Below are 20,057 nucleotides of genomic sequence, written 5' to 3'. Positions count from 1 at the left end.
TGATAGATTTTTCATATTTAAGCTTGAATCAGAGCGTATTTAATGACTAAACCAGTTAAAAACTTTCACACAAACTAATTGAATCAACTGAAATAGACATTTAACTGTTTAAAAAAAGTTCAAAATCTTTCCATAGATGAACCTGAAATATGAGGCCAAAATCGGCCCTTACCGTAATATTCAATGTTCCACAATTCATTTCTATATAACAATTATAAATCATAACTAGAATATAAAAATATAAAACGCAAACATAAGGAGGTTTGGTATGATAACCAAAGAGACAACTGTGCACCAAATGGTAAAGTAAAATGAAGTATAGTAGTCTTTATATTACATTTTTGTCATTAAAATAAAATGTTTACTTTTAGATATAAATGAGTGTTTACTTTCCAATGATACCTGTGACGATCAGTGTATTAATACAAATGGATCGTTTTATTGTAAATGCAATGGTGACAGTAGCTCTTTATCAGGAGATGGCGTGTCTTGCAAAGGTAGGAATTGTAAAATGAATTTCACGCATAGGCACAAAATTTTCGGAATTTTGGTTTCTCAATGCTATTGAACTTTGTTCTTCATTTGGACTTTTTACTTTTTTAATTCGAACTTCACTGATGAGTCTTTTGCGGACCGTACGGCGTACAAAATTTTAACCCTGTTATCTATAATGAGTTCATTTACCCTAAATGAAGAAACATTTTCATCTTATAAATCTCATAAATTTATGCTGAAAGAAACCAGTGATTTCCGTAGCGTTTCCTGCATTTTGATATTCATTTGAATATGTTAGGTAGTATCAAGTTGTCCTGCAGCTTTTTCCATCTGATTTGTTTTGTAAATGATAAACTATTGCAGAGGGAGTGCAATGATAACTATAAAGTGCACAGACGAAACTAGCAGGACAAATTGCAAAACAGAAATACAATTAACATTTACAGGAGGTAAAACGTGAACTCAAATATTTAAAAAACATAGATTCCACCACTGCATCTAGTGTGCTACGATATTTCTCCACTCGAGACTGTTAAGTTCTAATATTTAAAGTGCGAGGCTTGACGAACTTTTTAAATAATTAAAATTTATCTGTTGAGAGTGGAAAAATATCATAAATTAGTGGTGGGAAATGTTTCTCTAAATGATTTTCAGACGAAATATAAACGAAGTTTATTCCTCCTTTATAAAGATTTGCAGAAAGTTGTGTTCTTTATATGTGACGTAACCAGGCATAGTCGTCTTTTTTAATGACGTCACAATAGAAAATGCAGATAAAACCAATACAATTTGACGTCATACTTGAATTCCGACAAGTCATTTGCCGAGGACAAAGTTTTCTCTAGAGAAGAGAAATATTTTTTTTCACACCGATCGAGAAATGCGAAGAAAGCATGAAAATTAGAGAAAAGGTTTTAATGCATCGGGCATATAGAAAAACAAACAATATTCCGGCCTTTCTCTATATCAGTGTGATTCCTAAAAAAAATATAAAGGTAAGAAAATATAATTTAGGCGTGTACGTGAGAATGTTTCCATCGTTGTTCTAATTGACGATTTAAATTATTTCCATTGTATATGGTCAACCGTCAAAATGATTTTCCCCGGAAAAAAAAGCCCTTGTATTTGTTAACGTCATACTATTGTTAACGTCAATCAATTGTTTTATAACACTTATGTATACAAGTCACATTACCTGAAGATCTGTGAAAGCAGTGAAAGCGCTAGTAAATGTGATGAATTGAAATCGTTTTTATCTTTTATTAATTTTCTTATTTGTTACCAGCAGACGTATTTTACTTAGCTTTTCTTTTCTTACCTTTATAATTATATATATATATATATATATATATATAAGTCTAGAGATTTGCACAACGATACTAATATAAGATGGTATTATACGAAGATGTTGTTAATAAATCGTGTTGACAAATATTTCGGCTTAACAAATAGCCTTCTTCGGTGTCAATTATTTTAACAATACTGATAATATGTATAAAAATAGCTCAATAATACAGGTAAGTTTTGGTCTATTGATTTAATCCAAAATCCTGAACATCATAATATAAAACAAAACTCAATACTCAAATATACGTGACTGTGTATATTTACAACCCAAAATGAGTGAAAAATAAAACTTAGTATTTTTTATTGATGCCGTTTGGATGATGTACATTTAGTTCCTTTATCCAAAAGCTTTCCCGAACCTGTCGCTGGGCATCACTCCAGTGAATGTTCTGTTCAATCACTAGGATCTTCATGCGGTTAAAGTCATCAAGTGTGTGACCAGACTGTCTAAAATGCTGAGAAACTGGGAGAAGTGGCTTCTTAGAGATATCACTCATATGGCCATTGAGGTTCGGGAAAGCTTTTGGATAAAGGAACTAAAAGTACATCATCCAAACGGCATCAATAAAAAATACTAAGTTTTATTTTTCACTCATTTTGGGTTGTAAATATACACAGTCACGTATATTTGAGTATTGAGTTTTGTTTTATATTATGATGTTCAGGATTTTGGATTAAATCAATAGACCAAAACTTACCTGTATTATTGAGCTATTTTTATACATATATTATCAGTATTGTTAAAATAATTGACACCGAAGAAGGCTATTTGTTAAGCCGAAATATTTGTCAACACGATTTATTAACAACATCTTCGTATAATACCATCTTATATTAGTATCGTTGTGCAAATCTCTAGACTTATATAATTTTTTTCCTTATCTGCACAGTATCGTCTATTCTAGACGATCCGGTACATAGTAAATTTGCTGGTTGGTCCTTTTTATAGACTTCTATATATATATATATATATATATATATATATATAAACAAGTCAAAATTGAAAACAACGATCAAACCTATGATTGCGTTGGATAAAAACTGCAATTTTTATACGTGTTCATGCAAAACAATGTATCTTGGTAGAGGGGTCTAAATACAGCACAAATAACATTTTCCAAAAGATCAAATGAGTGAAAAAGTATATTTTAACAAAACGCATTTGACTAGCAGGTCGAACAACTGATGTTCTTAAACCCTGCTGACTGCCATTGGCGATTGTCAAATAAACGGATCACAAGATGTAACAAAATAGATCTTATTATTAATTATATATATTTTTTTACGGTTTTTGTAGTTCATGTCAAGGACAGTAGTATAGCAGTTGGTCTCGGGACAGGTATATCTCTTGCATTCGCGGTAATGGCAGTGCTTTTCGTAGTTTTCATGAAAACAAGACACAAAAATCCATGTACACAAAAAGGTAAATTCAATGTACAATTATGAAATTGCAGATTTGACCCGTATTATGCGAAAACAGTCAGTCGTATAATATTGACGCTTAATTTTTGTGCTGGTCAAAGTTGATTTCACTATTTCAAATTATTCATTCGACGATTAATTCTTGCTTTTAAACACATTCATGATCAACTTTTATGTATTTATGTACCTTCAAACTATTATTTTAAGTTTTATTGAAAAATATCATAGTGAACATGTTCAATGTACTAACGATATCGTATTGATGAACAGAACAATAGAAAGATGCCAAGGAGGCATTCAAAAGTTATAAGTATATAAAAATATAAAAACACATATAACCATGGCCACAAATAAAAACGACAAAACGACAAACAACAATAAAAAAACATAACATAGAAAAATAAAGACTGAGCAACACGGACCAAATCACAAACCGGGGTGACTTTTAGTGCTCTGGGTGGGTAAAGATGAAATTACTGTGTTTTTGTTTAAATCGAATGACATTAATCCTATTTTACTGTAAAGCAACAACATATTTCATACAGAATTTACCCAAAAGAAAGCACGTAATGATATATAAAATTGCACAAGTGCAAGTAAAGCTTCTTTCTAGTGGTGTTATCATGGACATATTTACAAAATTTGCTATACTATAAAAGGATTTTTGCATGAATATTTGCAAAAAAGTAATTCTCGTAGAATATATATAGAATTCACAAACTCGAGTAAACAAAATTTACCTCGAACAATAGTTACCAATATTCCTGCAATAACCCTATATCGTAATCATCTTGTGAAAATGTTGCTGCCTAAGCTTTGTCTTTGCAATTAGGATGACATTGAGCCACAAATTGAGCAGGGACGCAGCAAAATTCATAAGTTTCGTACAACATGTAAATCCCTTCTTATGATTTTTTTGAATTTTTATCTTCAGAAACTAAATCAACGTCTCATAAATACCAATCAACACATGTACAGATAGGGAATAGGTAAGAAGTTAATTAGAATATGAAAATAAATCTCATTTGTTTCGCAGGTACTCATTGGTTGGTTATAGTGTTACTCATATCTTGCGTCCAATCATTTCTATCATTTTGGCATATCAAGGTAGATCAAGTGTCCTCTGCAATTCATTATAATTGTAAAGTATCAAAAGCAAATCGGTCTACATCTTGACCTGAACTCTGTATATTTTGTAGATAACAAATATTTCATCATATTTTTGACAATAACCTGATATTAACTTTAGTTAGGCAAACCTTTAAAAACCATCTGCTCTTGAATCGAATTCCCGACACCTTTTCTTTTTTCGCACGGACATTCAGTCGAATTTTTGTGGTCTTCAGTGTATAATAGTGTGATACAGATCGAGTTTGTATTTAGTTCCAAACGATCAACATGGTTTGAAGCATTCGGCATGATTGGTGCATTCGTGTCATCCGTAACCTTTTCAAAACGGTGTTTACTCAATATAGATTCCCTGAAAAAACGGAACATTATATGAATAAAAAAAGAACAGGAATACTTTTGAACTCATGAAAAAGAAATTGTTTCAATTTCTTTCAACAGCCAGCAAATGAAATTAATCCAAATTGGTACAAGTATTGCAGAATGAAAGTAACACATTATGAATCTGTTGCGTACGAAGTGCTTTGTTTCAGGATTTGTCTTCACTTTTGACGCTCAAACCCGAATGATTGAAAGCCAAGGACATGCAGGATGAATACATGTATGTGGATAAATAAACAAAGAGCGATATAACAATCATAGACATGAAATGATAAGCCAGGTCAACTCTGCTTTTGGGAAATGCAAGTGATGGACAAATCTCTCTTTTTACTGTCAAACAATTTCTCTACCTTAGATACTTTAAAGTAGATAATTAGTTATTGATAATTAAGCGATTGAACAAGCAGGCTTACAATGTACCGACTGAGTCACCTTTCCTATTGTAACATTAATTAATGTGGATAAGCAATGTTTTTGATGCATGCCTAGCATTTTTTAGTACAAGCAATACCCTCATGTTTCTCGTTTTTAACATTGATTTAAAATGCAATGCATTTTGCAAAAAAGAAATGTAAAATCAGTGAATAGCAAATATATTCAACGCTTCGTAAATAGATTGAGTTTTGTTATTTTACAAAAATAAATAATGTATTTCCACTCTTTTGAACCATTTATATAGTGGCGTGAAGACCATTAGTAATGAAAATTATGACAATGGTATGTATATTTATTAATTCAATTTATAGGAAATAGCAACTGTACTAACCGTCATTGTTATCAAAGCAGTAATGTCCATATTGACTGATTATTTGCCGATAAATAATTACCTTAAACCTGTCTTGGTAAAAGCAAAATTCCATTGAAATTGGAGAAAGATATTACATGTAGGAATTTGATTATTATAAGCAGAAGTTATAGTAGTATAATTATTGTCATAATTTTTTTTTAAACTGATCTCACCGGAGTGAAATATATTAAAATTAAACAATAAATCTACAAATAAAAGTGTTGTTGTTGACATTGCCTAAATTGTTGTTATGATGGGTTTTTTTCTTGCTGCAGTGACACATCTCGTTATTCACATAATCCTTTAATGAAGAAAAGACATATACACGACATTAAAATACACACTATACTTTAATATACACCTATCTACTATGTTTAAAATGACGTAGGGACTTTTTTTTTACAAGTAACAAATATCTAAGATCAGAAATAATATTGCTTGAAATGGAGATATATTATATTGAAACTTATTAAGAACTTGAGATATCAAAAACTTACATATAACGGATGCATTACATAATTCCTGGTGGAGTTAAATTAAAAAGCGCTTCGGAAGCAGAAGCTTAATACAATGATATTTTCATTGATTGATATGATAATTTTATTTATCTTTGAATTAATGCTCTCCGACAGATGTTTAAACAAAAGTGTGAATTGCAATTAAGTTAATACGAGAATGAAACTCTATTGATACAAATATTGAAGACATACGAGAAAATGATAAATCGCTGTTCAGAAGTAACTTATGTGCTTTATAGATTCATATACATCCCTTTTCAATCGTTTACAGTACTGAAACCTGAGGAATCGGAAAACAATCGAAGGTAAATCAAAGTTAAATACAGAGTGTGTTTTTTCTTAATTTACCTCTATCATCAAAGCAATAGCCAGATGAGGAAAACAACAAAAATATAATCATTTAGATATTCAAATAAAAATGTTCAATTCAGGCGCATTTTAGGAATTAATTATTTGGACTAAAAAATCACTATAACACAAGTGTTGATGTAAATTTGAATGAATTAAAAGAGACTAAATACATTTACTGTGCAATTGAATTTAGTTTTTGAGGGGGTGACTTTTACCAAAATAATGGTTGACACATACCGCCTTCCGATACTTTCCAGTACACCGTTGTTTATTCAAGGTTGTTAATTAAGGCGACAGTAGTTTACCGACGTTCTAATCTGGTAAATCTATTAATAAAAAACAATGACATTGATATAAAACTTTGGCGTCCGAAATGTTCTTCTGGATTTACCTACAACAGGAACGTCAAAACTCAAATATTTCAAAGTCAATGATGTATGGATACTCGAGAACTTAGGAATCCATATCACCAAAAGTGACCAAAACCAAATAGTCAAACTCAACTGAGGTCAACGTTGTCTGTGATATACAATATGTCTATTACAGTATGAACGAGTATGAATCAGTTGTTGTAAAAGGAGTTGTAAAAGTAGACGGAGAAACAGTAGGACACATCTCTTCATATGACAACATCCAGATCAAAGGTACAGATACTCATATGATATAGCCTTATAGCAAAACGTATTCCAAAAAGTGTTAACAAAAATACGGAACTCCTTAATAAATTCATATTTCTGACTTGGTAAAGGCATTTCATAAACAAGTGGTACACTGATTAGATGCATTTGATAAGGTTTTATGCCTTTATGCTACTTAAGATTATTTAACGATTTGTTGCCATGGCGACTTTTAGAAAATTCAATGTTCTGACTAAAAAAATCAAACTAAATAGTATTTCTTCCGATGCGCTCACTCGCCAAAAATATTGAACAATATCATTATGAAGAAAACCCGATAATCTATACATACCTGGCTTTATTATTTCGTGGCCTTGTTACTTTATACTGAATGTAAGTTTTGGAAAATGTGTGATTTATGCAGAGGAAGAGTAACGTAGCTAATTGGAAGTTCTCACCCTACGATTACACTTGGTTTACCAATGATGTTAGAGAGTTTTTACCTGAACATATAACTTAGTTTTCTTGTCCATAATTCAAATTTATTTCAGTAATTAATCATCTAGTTAGCCTTTTCCAGTGCCAATTATGACTCATGATTATGATTCCTTTATTCCATTTTATGATATTTTTAGGAATAAGTGAACACAATGGACAACAGAGACCCGACAGAGAAACAGCTGAATATGAGAATTTAGTCATTTTTAGAAAATAGACATTTTAAAATCAATTGACGTTTTATGTCTTGACGGTGCTTTATAATTGTGCTTTACTTTTGATGGAATATTGTTAGAATTTCAAAATCAATTTAATTAGCTGTAATGCGCATCTTTCATTTTTGACACTTTGTTTAACTTTCTTCTTAATATTTTCATATGATCTTGAGTAAAATGAACAGAAAAAGGCCACATTACGGCGATTATATATTTGACACAGTATTACTTGATTGACTATAATATAAATAAACATTTACTTTTAATATTGGTAGGTCCTTTACTTGTTCTTGACATGTTTCTAGCTTACAAACCAACAAGAAACTTTTTTGCAACATCAATATGCATTTAGGTTTCCTCAGTATTAATTGTATGTATATATTTTTGAGTATATCAAACTGTTTATCTTAAACTCCTTCTTTCTGTTTACCAATATAATTAATGTATTCCCTGTAAATTCAAATTATTTTTATATCACAACCATCACAACCATACAATAAAATTTAACAGTTCCAGTTTTTCTGTACCAGATGCGCATTTCGATTAAGTAATGTATGCATTTAATTAAATGTTGTTCTTCCTGCGGACAAAGCTTCAAATAATATTGTCTTTGTATGTAAATCGTACTACTTCGTGTGTCTTTTAAAAGAATTAGGAATAAATAAGCACTAAGGTAATTCAACATACAAAAACATATCATTTGATAAGAATGAGATTTGACGTATCATAAGTTCTTCATGGCTTCAATGAACATTAAATTGAACAGCAAATCGGAGGACTTACCTTGTTTGTATTGGATACCTAAGCTTCACAAAATTCCGTACAAACAACGGTATATTGCCGGCTCATCTGCATGTTCGACGAAGGAATTGTCCATTAGATTGACAAAAATTCTGTCCGCATTGAAAGAGGGAAAATACTGTGAAACTATTAACTTGCAGAGTGGTTTTACCATATGTGGATTCTAAAAAGCTCTAAAGAACTTCTGGATAATTTTAAATCTCGATCTTTCTCTGAAATTAGTTCTATCAAAACTTTTGATTTTTCAATCCTGTACCACCGGTACCATTCCCTATGTGAAATTGAAAATCGTCTAAAGAAAATAATCCAGAATGCTTTTCCACATAAAAATGGTAGCATACGCTATAAATTTATTACTTTGGGATACCATACGGCATATTTTACAAAAGGTAAAACCTGCTATACAGATGAACAAGTGATCAGTATGCTGGAGTTTCTTATTAGCAAGATATTTGTTGAATTTGGAGATAGAATTTTTCAACAAATTGCCGGCATTCCTATGGGAACGAACTGTGCACCTCTCCTTGCCCGATCTCTTCTTATTTTCATGTGAGCCGGAGTTTCTTCACACACTTGTCAAAAACAAGAGGATCAAAGAAGGCAGATCATTTAATTTCACATTCAGATTTATTGATGATGTTCTTTCTGTTAACAATTTTATGCGACTGTCAAACAAAGGAGAGGTTTAGCTAGCTATAAATCCAAGTCTACTCCACCATTTTCTACATAAGAGAATGCCTGTACCAAGTCAGGAATAAAACAGTTGTTATTTGTTCGTTTGATGTGTTTTGAGCTTTTTGAGCTTTTGATTTTGCCATTTAATTATGAATTTTCCGTTTTGAATTTTCCTCGGAGTTCGGTATTTTTGTTATTTTTTTTTTTTAGGGTTATATATTGTTAGTGTGTGTGTTTATTATTGGCGTGTTCTTTTGTATCATAAGATGCCTTTATGTATATTGTTTTGAGAGAAACAAAGCTACTGAATCACAAGAAACAGTAAAATGAGAGCAGGCAATATAACTATATATAAATAAGAAGATGTAGTATGAGTGCCGAACAGCAAGCTATTATATATGTATGTAAGCCTCAAATATATATCCGGCATCAAACATGTGTCCTTTTTATTTTAAACATAATTTATTCATTAAGACATAAAAAGGATTGAGCAACATGCACAGCCTGAAAAAAGCTCTCTCCATATTACGTGTACACGGTATAAATCAAATATTAACAACTGTATTTAAAATAATATAATATAGTGGGAAATGCTTGCTACTTATGAGGACACACAAGCAAGTATATTTGTACAGTGTTCATTATTAAATGTATAGTATATTTAAGTATGTAGGCAATTAATAATCATTTATTCAAGTAATTTGAGACATGTAAATATCCATTATAAGTCATTAAAAATATATGTATATAAGGTTGGGAAGAGACACTAAGTTTACTAAGTGGAATAAGTGAATTCATGTTGAAAAAAAGGAAAGAAATAAAACAAAAAAGTAAACACTAAATAAAACAAAAATTCAGAAAATTTCAAACAAAACAGTGAGCGTCACTGATATATTTCTAAACAGATTTAAAAATAACAATATTCATATCATACGAAAATAATCTGTTTCTAAAAAGTAATAAGTCAATATTTATGTCAACATTATCAACAATTGAGTGAATGGAATCAAGTAAGATCTGTCTTACATCATTGTACTTAGGGCAAATACAAAAAGAAATGCTGGTTATCCTTAATAGGGTAAATAGAGTTTGCACAAATAGTGTTCTCTGATAAGAAATGATTAAACAAATGAGATTTTAGGTTTCTATCATTATTTTTGAGTTGACAATGACTAATATTTTTTTTCCTTACCTCATAGAGAAAAAGGTTTAAATATATCACCAATCCTATAAAACTTGTCCAGTCTACTTCTAACTATACATAAACTTGTGGATTTTTGTAAACTTATAGGAAAACAATTCCAAAGTCTTATAGTGGAACGAATGAAACTATCAAAGTAAGAGCTGCTTGTTATAGCAAATGTGTGTGTGTGTGGAAGGGGGGGGGGGGGGGTGAAAAGTATTATTTTCATTCCTCAAAGTATAAGGGGTTTGTCTGTGAAAGTATGACTTGACTAACTCGTATAAGCATGCAGGTATCATCCCATTTAATATTTCATAAACAGTATGAGCGTATGTTTATTTCGTCTATTCTCCAGAGTTCCTAATTCTAATTCAATATACAGTTTTTGTCTTTAGGAATTACGCAGTAGTCCAGTAAGAATTCTAACAGCTTCTATCTCAATATTTTCAAGAAGCTCGGACTCGTGCTGGGAGCAATTGCCCCAAACAACATCACTATACTCTATTATAGGTCTAATTAAAGTATACATAGTAAATACGTATAAGTGAATTCCTATCTAATAAATATTTCACTTGTCGAAGCACAGATAAACGAGAGCATGCTTTTTTATAAATATTATCAATATGTGTGTTCCATGAAGCTGATGACTGAAATGTTATCCTAAGACGATAGTAAATATTTATTTACATTTGTCCTTTCTTCCGATCTGTGTCCTATTCTATATATGTTTCAGGTTTGCAATCTGTCATATGTGTTGACTTCAGAATTATTACAATTATCGAGGAAAGATATTTATTGCCAAAGACACCAATACGACTCTAATATTCGAATACTATGAGTACAGGGAAAAAGGAAACTGAAAGTGAGAGGAGCGAATTAGGAGCTATGGGATAGAAACAAAGGAAGAGAAGGGGTTAAAATAGGGATCGACTAAAAAATTATTTTTAGAAGGGTTCGACATGGATACGGAAACTGGGAATGAGAGTCTTAGAGTGGAAGTCATGGAGCGAGAACTAAAAAACGAGGGGAAGTAAAAATAGGGATATACCTCAAAAGTTTCTTTGACCAAAGTTCGTCTGAGAGTAAGGGTCAGGGCTAGGGAAATTCAGAATCCCTTTTTCACTTCTCTACAGAGGGCTTACCATGTCCAGAAAAGGGTTAAAAAACTTATAATTCTTATCTTTCAGGTATTATGATTTTTTTAATTATTTTTAAATCAAAGCTTAAGTTTAATACTGAAAACAGTAAGAATGTTAACACAATTTTATTCTCTGCTCTCTCAATATAGACACATTTGTATTAAACACTTGGGGGAGCTGGGATTGTCAAACAAGTAAGAAGTCTTGAAGGCCAAACAAACGATAAGGAAGATTTGTGTCCTTTATAGTTTTTTGTTTGTTTGTTAGTTGAATATGAATCATGTAAGCCCTATCAGGCTGATTTTTACAGTTTGTTATTATGTTTTGTTATTACACAATGTTCTCAAATTAGGATAGGGTAGAGTATTTTAAAACCGACACATTCTATATGTGCCTGTCATGCGTCACATCACATTATTGAAAGTCTACTTTTTAAAATGGACGCTCATGTGAATGAACCAAGAGTGCCATGGCGTTACGGGACACAGATCTGAGGAAAGGACACATATTGGAGACTAAAAAATGAGTATCAAGATGTCACGGGACACATCTCTAAGGCTGGACACAGATTTGAGGCTGTACATAGATTTGACTCTTACATGCGTACACCAGGAAACACTGTAAACACAACCAATATCAGTTAAATCAAAGGTCAGTGATATAGTGGTGCTTTAGAAAGGTAAAAATAAATATACCGTCTTTCAGGAGACATCGCATGGCAGGAAAATAGAAAATAATGAAAGTGCTTACTGTTTGTTTGTATTGAACTTTTTGGAGATAACATCAATGCGCTTATTAATATACTTTGAGGCAAGATATAAATTTTAGATTGACTTTTTTTGTAAAAATTCTGTAAATATATCGATAAATGATGCAATACAAAACTTCTGTATTAATTTATTAGTCTATATATGTACCTTTAATGTTAAAGTGATCGAGCTTAAAGAAGGGGTTCAAATAGAAAAACTTTGATCAACCTTACCAAAGTCAGAACCCCTCTCATTAATGTTTGTGTTATTTTAAATGTTTATGGTTTGTGTCATTTGGTTTTATGGCAGATCTTTGATAACTCTGTTTTATCAATTCATTACTTCTGTACACTCGATGAGATTTAGAGCTTGATATACCATATGGAGACCCGTCAACAATTGAAGACAGTATGTTGAACCCTAAATTTCTATTATTTCGCTGAGATGTTTTATGCTGCTGTATAAACACATCTCGCTTTATTCATAAATAAATATTGAGGCAAGTGTCATAAATGGTAATCAATTGTTGTCTCACTATCAAATAGACTTACTTTTCTTTCCTCATAGTCTTAGTGACGATAATTAAAAAAATAATAATCTGTATTGCTACACTGAAACTCTGTAAATTCATTCTGATTTCACAATTTCTTGAATATTCAATCATTTTTCTCGACATATATGGAGATTATCACATATGTGAATTTTGTTGAGAGTTAAGACTTCTAATGAGTTTTTTTTAACATTAGACAGCTTATCAAACTGGAAATGATATCCACATCTTTAATCTGTTTCTATTTATGTTAACGATTTGTACTAATCTTAACCTCCATTACATAACGTAACTTACTCCCTTGATCAAAGTGAATCTCTAGACGATATGGCAATATTTGTGCATGTCCATTAAGTTGATCTGCAATGTTTCGTTTATTTAAATTTCTAGCGGTTAGAGCGCTATTGTAATAAACACAATTTATTTCTGAAACACGTCTGGGGCGCAATGAATTTTATTTACTTGTATATTTAACTGGATCCATTTGGAGCTATGCTTATTCATTACGACGCATGGTGACTTGTTTATAGTTGAACTTTTATTTTGAACTAGCTATTGTATTCAATATGATTACATAAAAGGCTCTGATTCGTTTACCTTTTCTTTAGATGCTTTATTTGAACATGTAAGTGACATGTAGCCAATAGCATGTACATATAGCTAGCTATAGATATAGTCAAGTGGCTGTCAGCCAAATCCTTGTCACATTTGTTTTCAAGTTTTGAATCTTTTGAAAGTTTAATAATATTGACTTTAATTTGCCTTTTGTTCTTCGAAATACGTCTTACAGTTTCTTTGAAGAATATTTACAATATGACTTACGATTTTGTTTTGAAATAGATGCTTTTCAAAATAATGAGGTTTTGGTGCATCAAATAGTCATTTGAACGGCTTATTTGGGGATTGTATATAAAATATTTGACATTTTAAGTGATATCAATTAGTTTGTGGAAAGCTACAACAATATCCTCAGTTTGTCATATTTGTATTAAGACATCAAGACATAAGGGATCCTCCACATGGTTATAACTGTTGTTGTATTAATGTGATGCATTGAAAGCCAATTTTTTTTTTCTTTTAATAAATTCTTTAATAGATGATTCTAAATTGATAATAATAAGGATGTATTTTATGTTATTTACAACAACTTCCATTCGACCAACGGAGTGGAGATTTAAATGGGTCCAAATGTCAATATACATTAAATAATTCATGTATGTAGATCGAATTATTAATCTTTATTATTCTTTTGTATATAATGTTATATGCTTTAAGCATTCATTATGTTAGATAATTTTATAGTTAGACTTGTATTTAATATTTCATCTTCTATCATCTTGATCAATGCAATGAAAAATTAAGATTTATGTTTGACGCTCAATGAATTGCATTGCAATATGAATTAATTTACTTTTTTGTAAAAATGTATATGCATTATACTTTTGTTTGTATTCTATTTTACGGTAAAGTAGGTAATTTATATTATCGTTTTCTTATCCATATGTTTAGCATATTTATCTAACTCATCTATAGCTCTTGCATATAAAAAACCAGGAAGACTTCCCTTTTCATCTGCACAATAATTGCATGTAGTCGGCTTGAGACATTCTAGTAAAGCCAGCATGTGCTTACTTCGGCTACTTGTTATCCTGCATTTCAGGTAATAGTTTTATTTCAACTCATTTTTGAAATGTCAATTGTTTCAATATATTTTGAATTGTAGTTTGGATATTTATCAAGAATATATTGTTTATAATCAAACATACAGTATTCAAATATTAAATATTTCATAGTTTTGACATTATTTTATTTTTTTTTAGAATATTTTCAATGGATATTTTTAAATAAAGTTTCGCTCTTAGTCATTTCTATGGAAAATATCAAAATTTAGTACTAGTACCCTTTCTATCGCACCTGGCCAAAAAGGCAAGTTTGAGCGATTTTTATCACATATGTCGTCCGTCGTCCGTACTCGTCCTTCTGCGTCCTTCCGCCGTTAATTTTTTACAAAAAAAAACTTCTCTTCTTAAACTTAAGGAACAAACGTTAGCAACAATTATCCTTGGGAAATTCAATTAGTTTAAAGAATGTGTCCAATGGACCTGCCTGCCAACCAACATAGTGACACACACTTAAATAGAACATATAGATAAAATGCTAGAATTTTCAATAATCTTGTAAACCGTTATTAGATGAAGAAAATCTGATGGAGCAGAAACGTTGTCATTGATAATTAACATCTACCGTTCATTTGACCCAAACTTTCAGGGGACTCCTTATATGCCTCATTGTCCTTAAATGACAATTTTATCACTTTTAAATATTGGCTAATAACGTTAAGATTGATCGTTGATATATAATTCTTCAGATAGAATTTTCTTATACTTTGCCAGAAGGAAGATTTTTCTATGCTTTTTTCAAAAATATAATAAACAGTATGGGTCACCGTGCAATTTTTCAAGCTAAGGTATATGCCATACATAACTTTTTTGTTTCAAAAGATAAACACATGCGGATTTTTGCAAAACGATTTGAAATATCTTCCTTACAAAACTGTTTGACGGCCGGCAATATATTGAATTCAAATAGCAACCTTTTTTATGCAAGAGATGTCTATGTTAATAGATAAGGTATAATACATCAACTATTATTTATACAGATTAGTTTAAAGTATAATAGGTTTCATATGCTGGAAAAAAGCATGCAAAAGTATTTTAAACTGAGTGAAAAATACAATTAAACATTTAAACTGGACACAAACAATGCATGTGAAGTTAGCGGCCGGTTCGTTATTTGATATTCGATATTCAATATCCAACTAGCTGCCATTAGTCGGTTCGATATTCAAATTTAGATGAAAATCATTAAAATTAGAATATTCGATAACATTAAAAGCATGATTGTCATAGTTAAGAGGAATGAAAAGATATGCAGGAAATCGTTTTATGACCCCTTCAAGCTGTCGTAAATTCTCGTTGTCCTCAAATATAAACCCTTATGTAATTTGCATATTTGTCTTTATGAAATATAAATTTTTATATCAATAAAACGACATCAAATATATACTTTTATATATAATATTTAAAAAAAAAAAAAAAACCCGATCACTCTAGAAAAATTTAGAAATATATCAATAGAAATATTAATGGAAAGCCCAAAAAAATTGAAAACCTACCGGAGACCGCTTAAATGACAGTGATACCCCTGGTCTTTCAATGTCCATAAAAAAATGATATTTTAGACTATGTATATATAAAGATTGTATAAAAAGGATTTCCCAGAATAATGTCATCTTCGATATCTATGGAGGGCTTAAAATGTTACTTTTCAGCTAAACATTGTCGAAAATTCAGGACAAAGGGCACAGGGCGATGGTGAGACCCCCCTGATCTCTCAATCTTCCCAATATTATGCAGATAGTTAGTTAATATAAAGATACAAACGTGACTAAAATGCATTTGGGTAAACTTTTGGTCTTCTATGTTTACGGAGGGCTCAAAGTATATAGTGAAAACCTACCGGAGATCGCTTAAATGACAGTGAGACCCCCCCCCCCCCCCCCGGTCTTTTAATGTCCATAAAATTCGACGATATCTTAGAATATGTACAAATGTATAAATAAAGATTGTTTCAAAAGGATTTCCCAGAATAATTTTATCTTCGATATCTACGGAGGGCTTAAAATGTCACTTTTCAGCTAAAAAATGGCGAAAATTCTTTTAATAGCATCTTTATATATACAATAGTATTCAATATTGTGGATGTTGAAAGACCAAGGGGGTCTACCTGTTTTTTCAGCGGTCTCCGGTAAGTTTTCACGATAAATTTTGAATATCAAACTGGCACTTTGAGCCCTCCATAAACTTAGAAGACGAACAGTTTACCCAAATTCCTTTTGATGTCATTTATATCTATATATTAACTAACTATATGCATAAAATTATGAAGATTGAGAGATAAGGAAGATCTAGCATACCCCTTGGCCCTCGTTCCTGGATATAGCTGAATATTTAGTCATTCGAAAATATCTTTTTTTATGGTTTTCCATAGTTGTTTCTTATATCTACAAACAGTCCACGAAATGTATTCTGGAAATAAAAAGAATTTTACAATAGTTCATCAGGAGCGTTTTAAAGATTTAAACGTTTGAAAAAAAATATTATTGAGATACTTTAGCAACTTTTATAAAAAATCTAGAAAAACGGACACATTCTACCCTATTTGGATATGCAACTTTCATATAAAAAAAAATATTTTACAGGCTTATACTTGGATATATAGCGTTTGGGTATGTTTGCATTAAAAAAAAGTATTAATCAAATGTAAATTAGCGTGATTAGTTGGAAATTGCCGATTGTTGGAGATTCTGAACACCAAATACTATATCACTTAATTGCAGCTCATCATGTAAAAGTAGATAGAAGATGCAAAGGGGACGTACAAAAACGCATAATTCAAAAGGAAACTGAAATCTGCGTGGCAAAAAAATTAAAAGACGATGAAAAGTCAAATATGTCCACAAATAAAAGCATAGCAAGACTAAAAACTAAGAATACGAGCCCTACAAAAACAAAGGTGGTCTTAGGTACCCACAGATTCGGCAGTATGTCATCCAATCTCTTGATAATAGTTGAAATCTTGCACTGCATATAAATATTGGAAATTTTAACTGCCAATTTTGAAAGACGAATTAATTTTTATAATCACAAACTTCCTTTGTTTAACTTTTCTAACGACGCCGACACTAATAAGCGTAATCCTATTTTATCGCAACTTTTGTTTTACGTGAAAACGTACCACATTGTGTGCCTCTGCGATATCCTAATATTGGGTTGTGTGTTTTTAATTGTCTCTGTTTGTGTGTCTAATTCATCAAAAGATTGTCGCTCGTTGGTGTGATATGTTTTTCTTCAGTCTTTAACCCTTTAGTATCCCATCGTGTAACATATGCTCAAATCAGATAACATATCTAAGTAATGATATCGCATTACTATTAAAGTACCATATGTATAGTCCGCCTTTCAAATTACACACTTATGTTTTGGTCCTTTACCTAATCCCAACAATGAGTACTTTAGGCTAAATTTGAAAATTAAATAATTCAAAGCCTATTGGGTTTAGTTTTCGCATAAAATGTTAAAACTCATTGTGACAATTATTGTTTGAAGATATCAGTTTTAGGAACATAACAATTGTACATGAGGGAATTATACAAAAACCTTTTATAATTTGTTATAAGTTTACTGATTGTATTAGTGAGGCAAAAGATACCAAAGGAACAGTAAAACTCATAAGTCGAAAACAAACTGACAATCCATGACATAAACCGGAAAACATGACAAGACAAAACAATATACAAAACATAACTTGAAAAACTAAAGACTAAGCAACAGAAAAAAACTAAAAACCGGGGGTGACCTATTAAAGTATGATTATTGAAGTTGGATTTTCGATTTTGCATTTGCTTCAATTCAATCAAGAAGTGTATTCTCAATAAAATCTTTTCAGTATTGTGGAGGCGGGTATTTGCTATTCGTCCTCCGTCTGTAGTTTTACAGGTTATCAATCACATAGTTACAAAGCCCGATGCGGATGTATGCAATGTACAAGATACAGGTATGTACATTCTTCAGATTTTTATAACACACCTTCAATGTATGATTTGCACTACACTATTGTCTTACTTGACTGATTTAAAGGATACACAAAAGTGTCGATTGATTCATTACATAAACGTAAACAGATTTAATGAAACTATAAACAGCACATTTAACTAATAAAATTTCCCCTTTATGTTGTATAAAGTTGATGAAAAATATTATTTTCAAATTAGTTCCAGAGTAACAACATATTACAGAAAATGTTACACTTCGCATTGCTGTTCTGGATACACAGGCTCATCTTGCTCTCAAGGTATTTATAACATCTGAACAATTACTAAACGAATACAAAAACGACAAAAATCGTATGTAGCACAAAAGAAAGTATTTACTTCCAATCATCACACCACATTGGTTTAGGGGTAGATATGTCCTAATATTGGTGGGGGAAAGGGGTGGGGGGTGTTGGATAGGACTTGAAAATAATAAAAATGAAAAAATAGCGATCAGTAGGTGGTAATTATATAAAGAAATCACAAAACAACAAAGATCTGAATTTCTGAAAAGCTTTTAACGGTACTGAATTGACAATAGGAAAATATGTGATCAAAACAACCTAAACTATCAATTGAACATAAAGTTGTAGTATCAGACTTATTAGATGATTTTGTAATTCAAATTGGCAGTGTAAGACTGGCACTCACTCACTAATGCCATGTAAACCGAGTTGTTTCATTTACTCCCTTTAAGTATAATTCCTCTTTGTAAGATAAGAGAAAGAAGACAAATCTGCAATGTTTCACAAAAAAACTCCTTGTCGTTATATTCAATTTACGGCCAACAAAAAAGATTTGACGTATAATCCTACCTTTTTTGTTTAGTCTCCAAAATAAAATAATGATTACGTTTGCTCACTATATGTTATGATTAAAGACATCTTTGAGAGGTATTTCTCCTCTGACATCTTAATCGAATCTATTATTTCCTATTATTTATCAAGACAAACTATTTTTGTACAGCTATATGTTACGGTTCTACCTCCTGTCCAAATGGCTGAACATGTTCCTTACCAGACACATGTTTGTGTGCTTCCGGATTTGATGGTCTTCAATGTTCAGGTAAATATCACATCTAAATAAAATATTGTGTAGTATATAAAATGTATTTTAAATCCAAAAGTCTCTATCTACTTTATTTGAAAAGCTAATGACAAATCGTGAATTGGAATGTTGAAATCATCATGTTTATCCCTGATTCTAAATGTCCATTGGCTTATCAGTCTAGTGTTAGTGTGCTGAATATTTACATCTGTTATAGAATAATATCAAAATAAACTCATATGTCGATAAGATTCCACCAAAATGATGGCAAAAATAAAAAAAGAGGGAAAGACAGACAGTCTAGAGTCGCTATCTTATTGCAAGCAAAAGTATATAGAAACCATATATATTTGGAATCAGTGTAATGAAATCAGAAGTAGCACCTTATCTCCCTTATTTGACAGTGAAATCCATAGAAATCATATTTTGGAATCAGAGAGAAGTAAGCAATTAATTGACACCGGAGATGGCATTTTAAAACAGGAAGTAGAACTACCAATT

At 31.1% G+C, this 20,057-nt stretch overlaps 1 protein-coding gene across 7 annotated transcripts in view; it reads left to right on the top strand.

Annotated features, from left to right (window-relative positions):
• The window catches only part of LOC127719541 (matrilin-2-like), a 199,947-nt gene that overhangs the window by 91,918 nt on the left and 87,972 nt on the right, over window positions 1-20,057 (top strand). For 6 of the 7 annotated variants that reach the window (XM_052225759.1, XM_052225761.1, XM_052225757.1 and 3 more), the window contains exon 1: window positions 14,497-14,516. The exons of the other annotated variant lie outside the window; for it this stretch is intronic. The gene's annotated coding sequence lies outside the window, so the exon portion shown is untranslated. Of the gene's footprint in view, window positions 1-14,496; window positions 14,517-20,057 lie in introns of those variants that run through there. 7 annotated transcript variants of the gene reach the window in all.

Source organism: Mytilus californianus, unplaced genomic scaffold (assembly GCF_021869535.1).
Source record: "Mytilus californianus isolate M0D057914Y unplaced genomic scaffold, xbMytCali1.0.p SCAF_11, whole genome shotgun sequence".
Taxonomy (NCBI): domain Eukaryota; kingdom Metazoa; phylum Mollusca; class Bivalvia; order Mytilida; family Mytilidae; genus Mytilus; species Mytilus californianus.
Note: the sequence above shows the minus strand (reverse complement) of the source record. Positions and strands in the feature narration are given on the sequence as shown.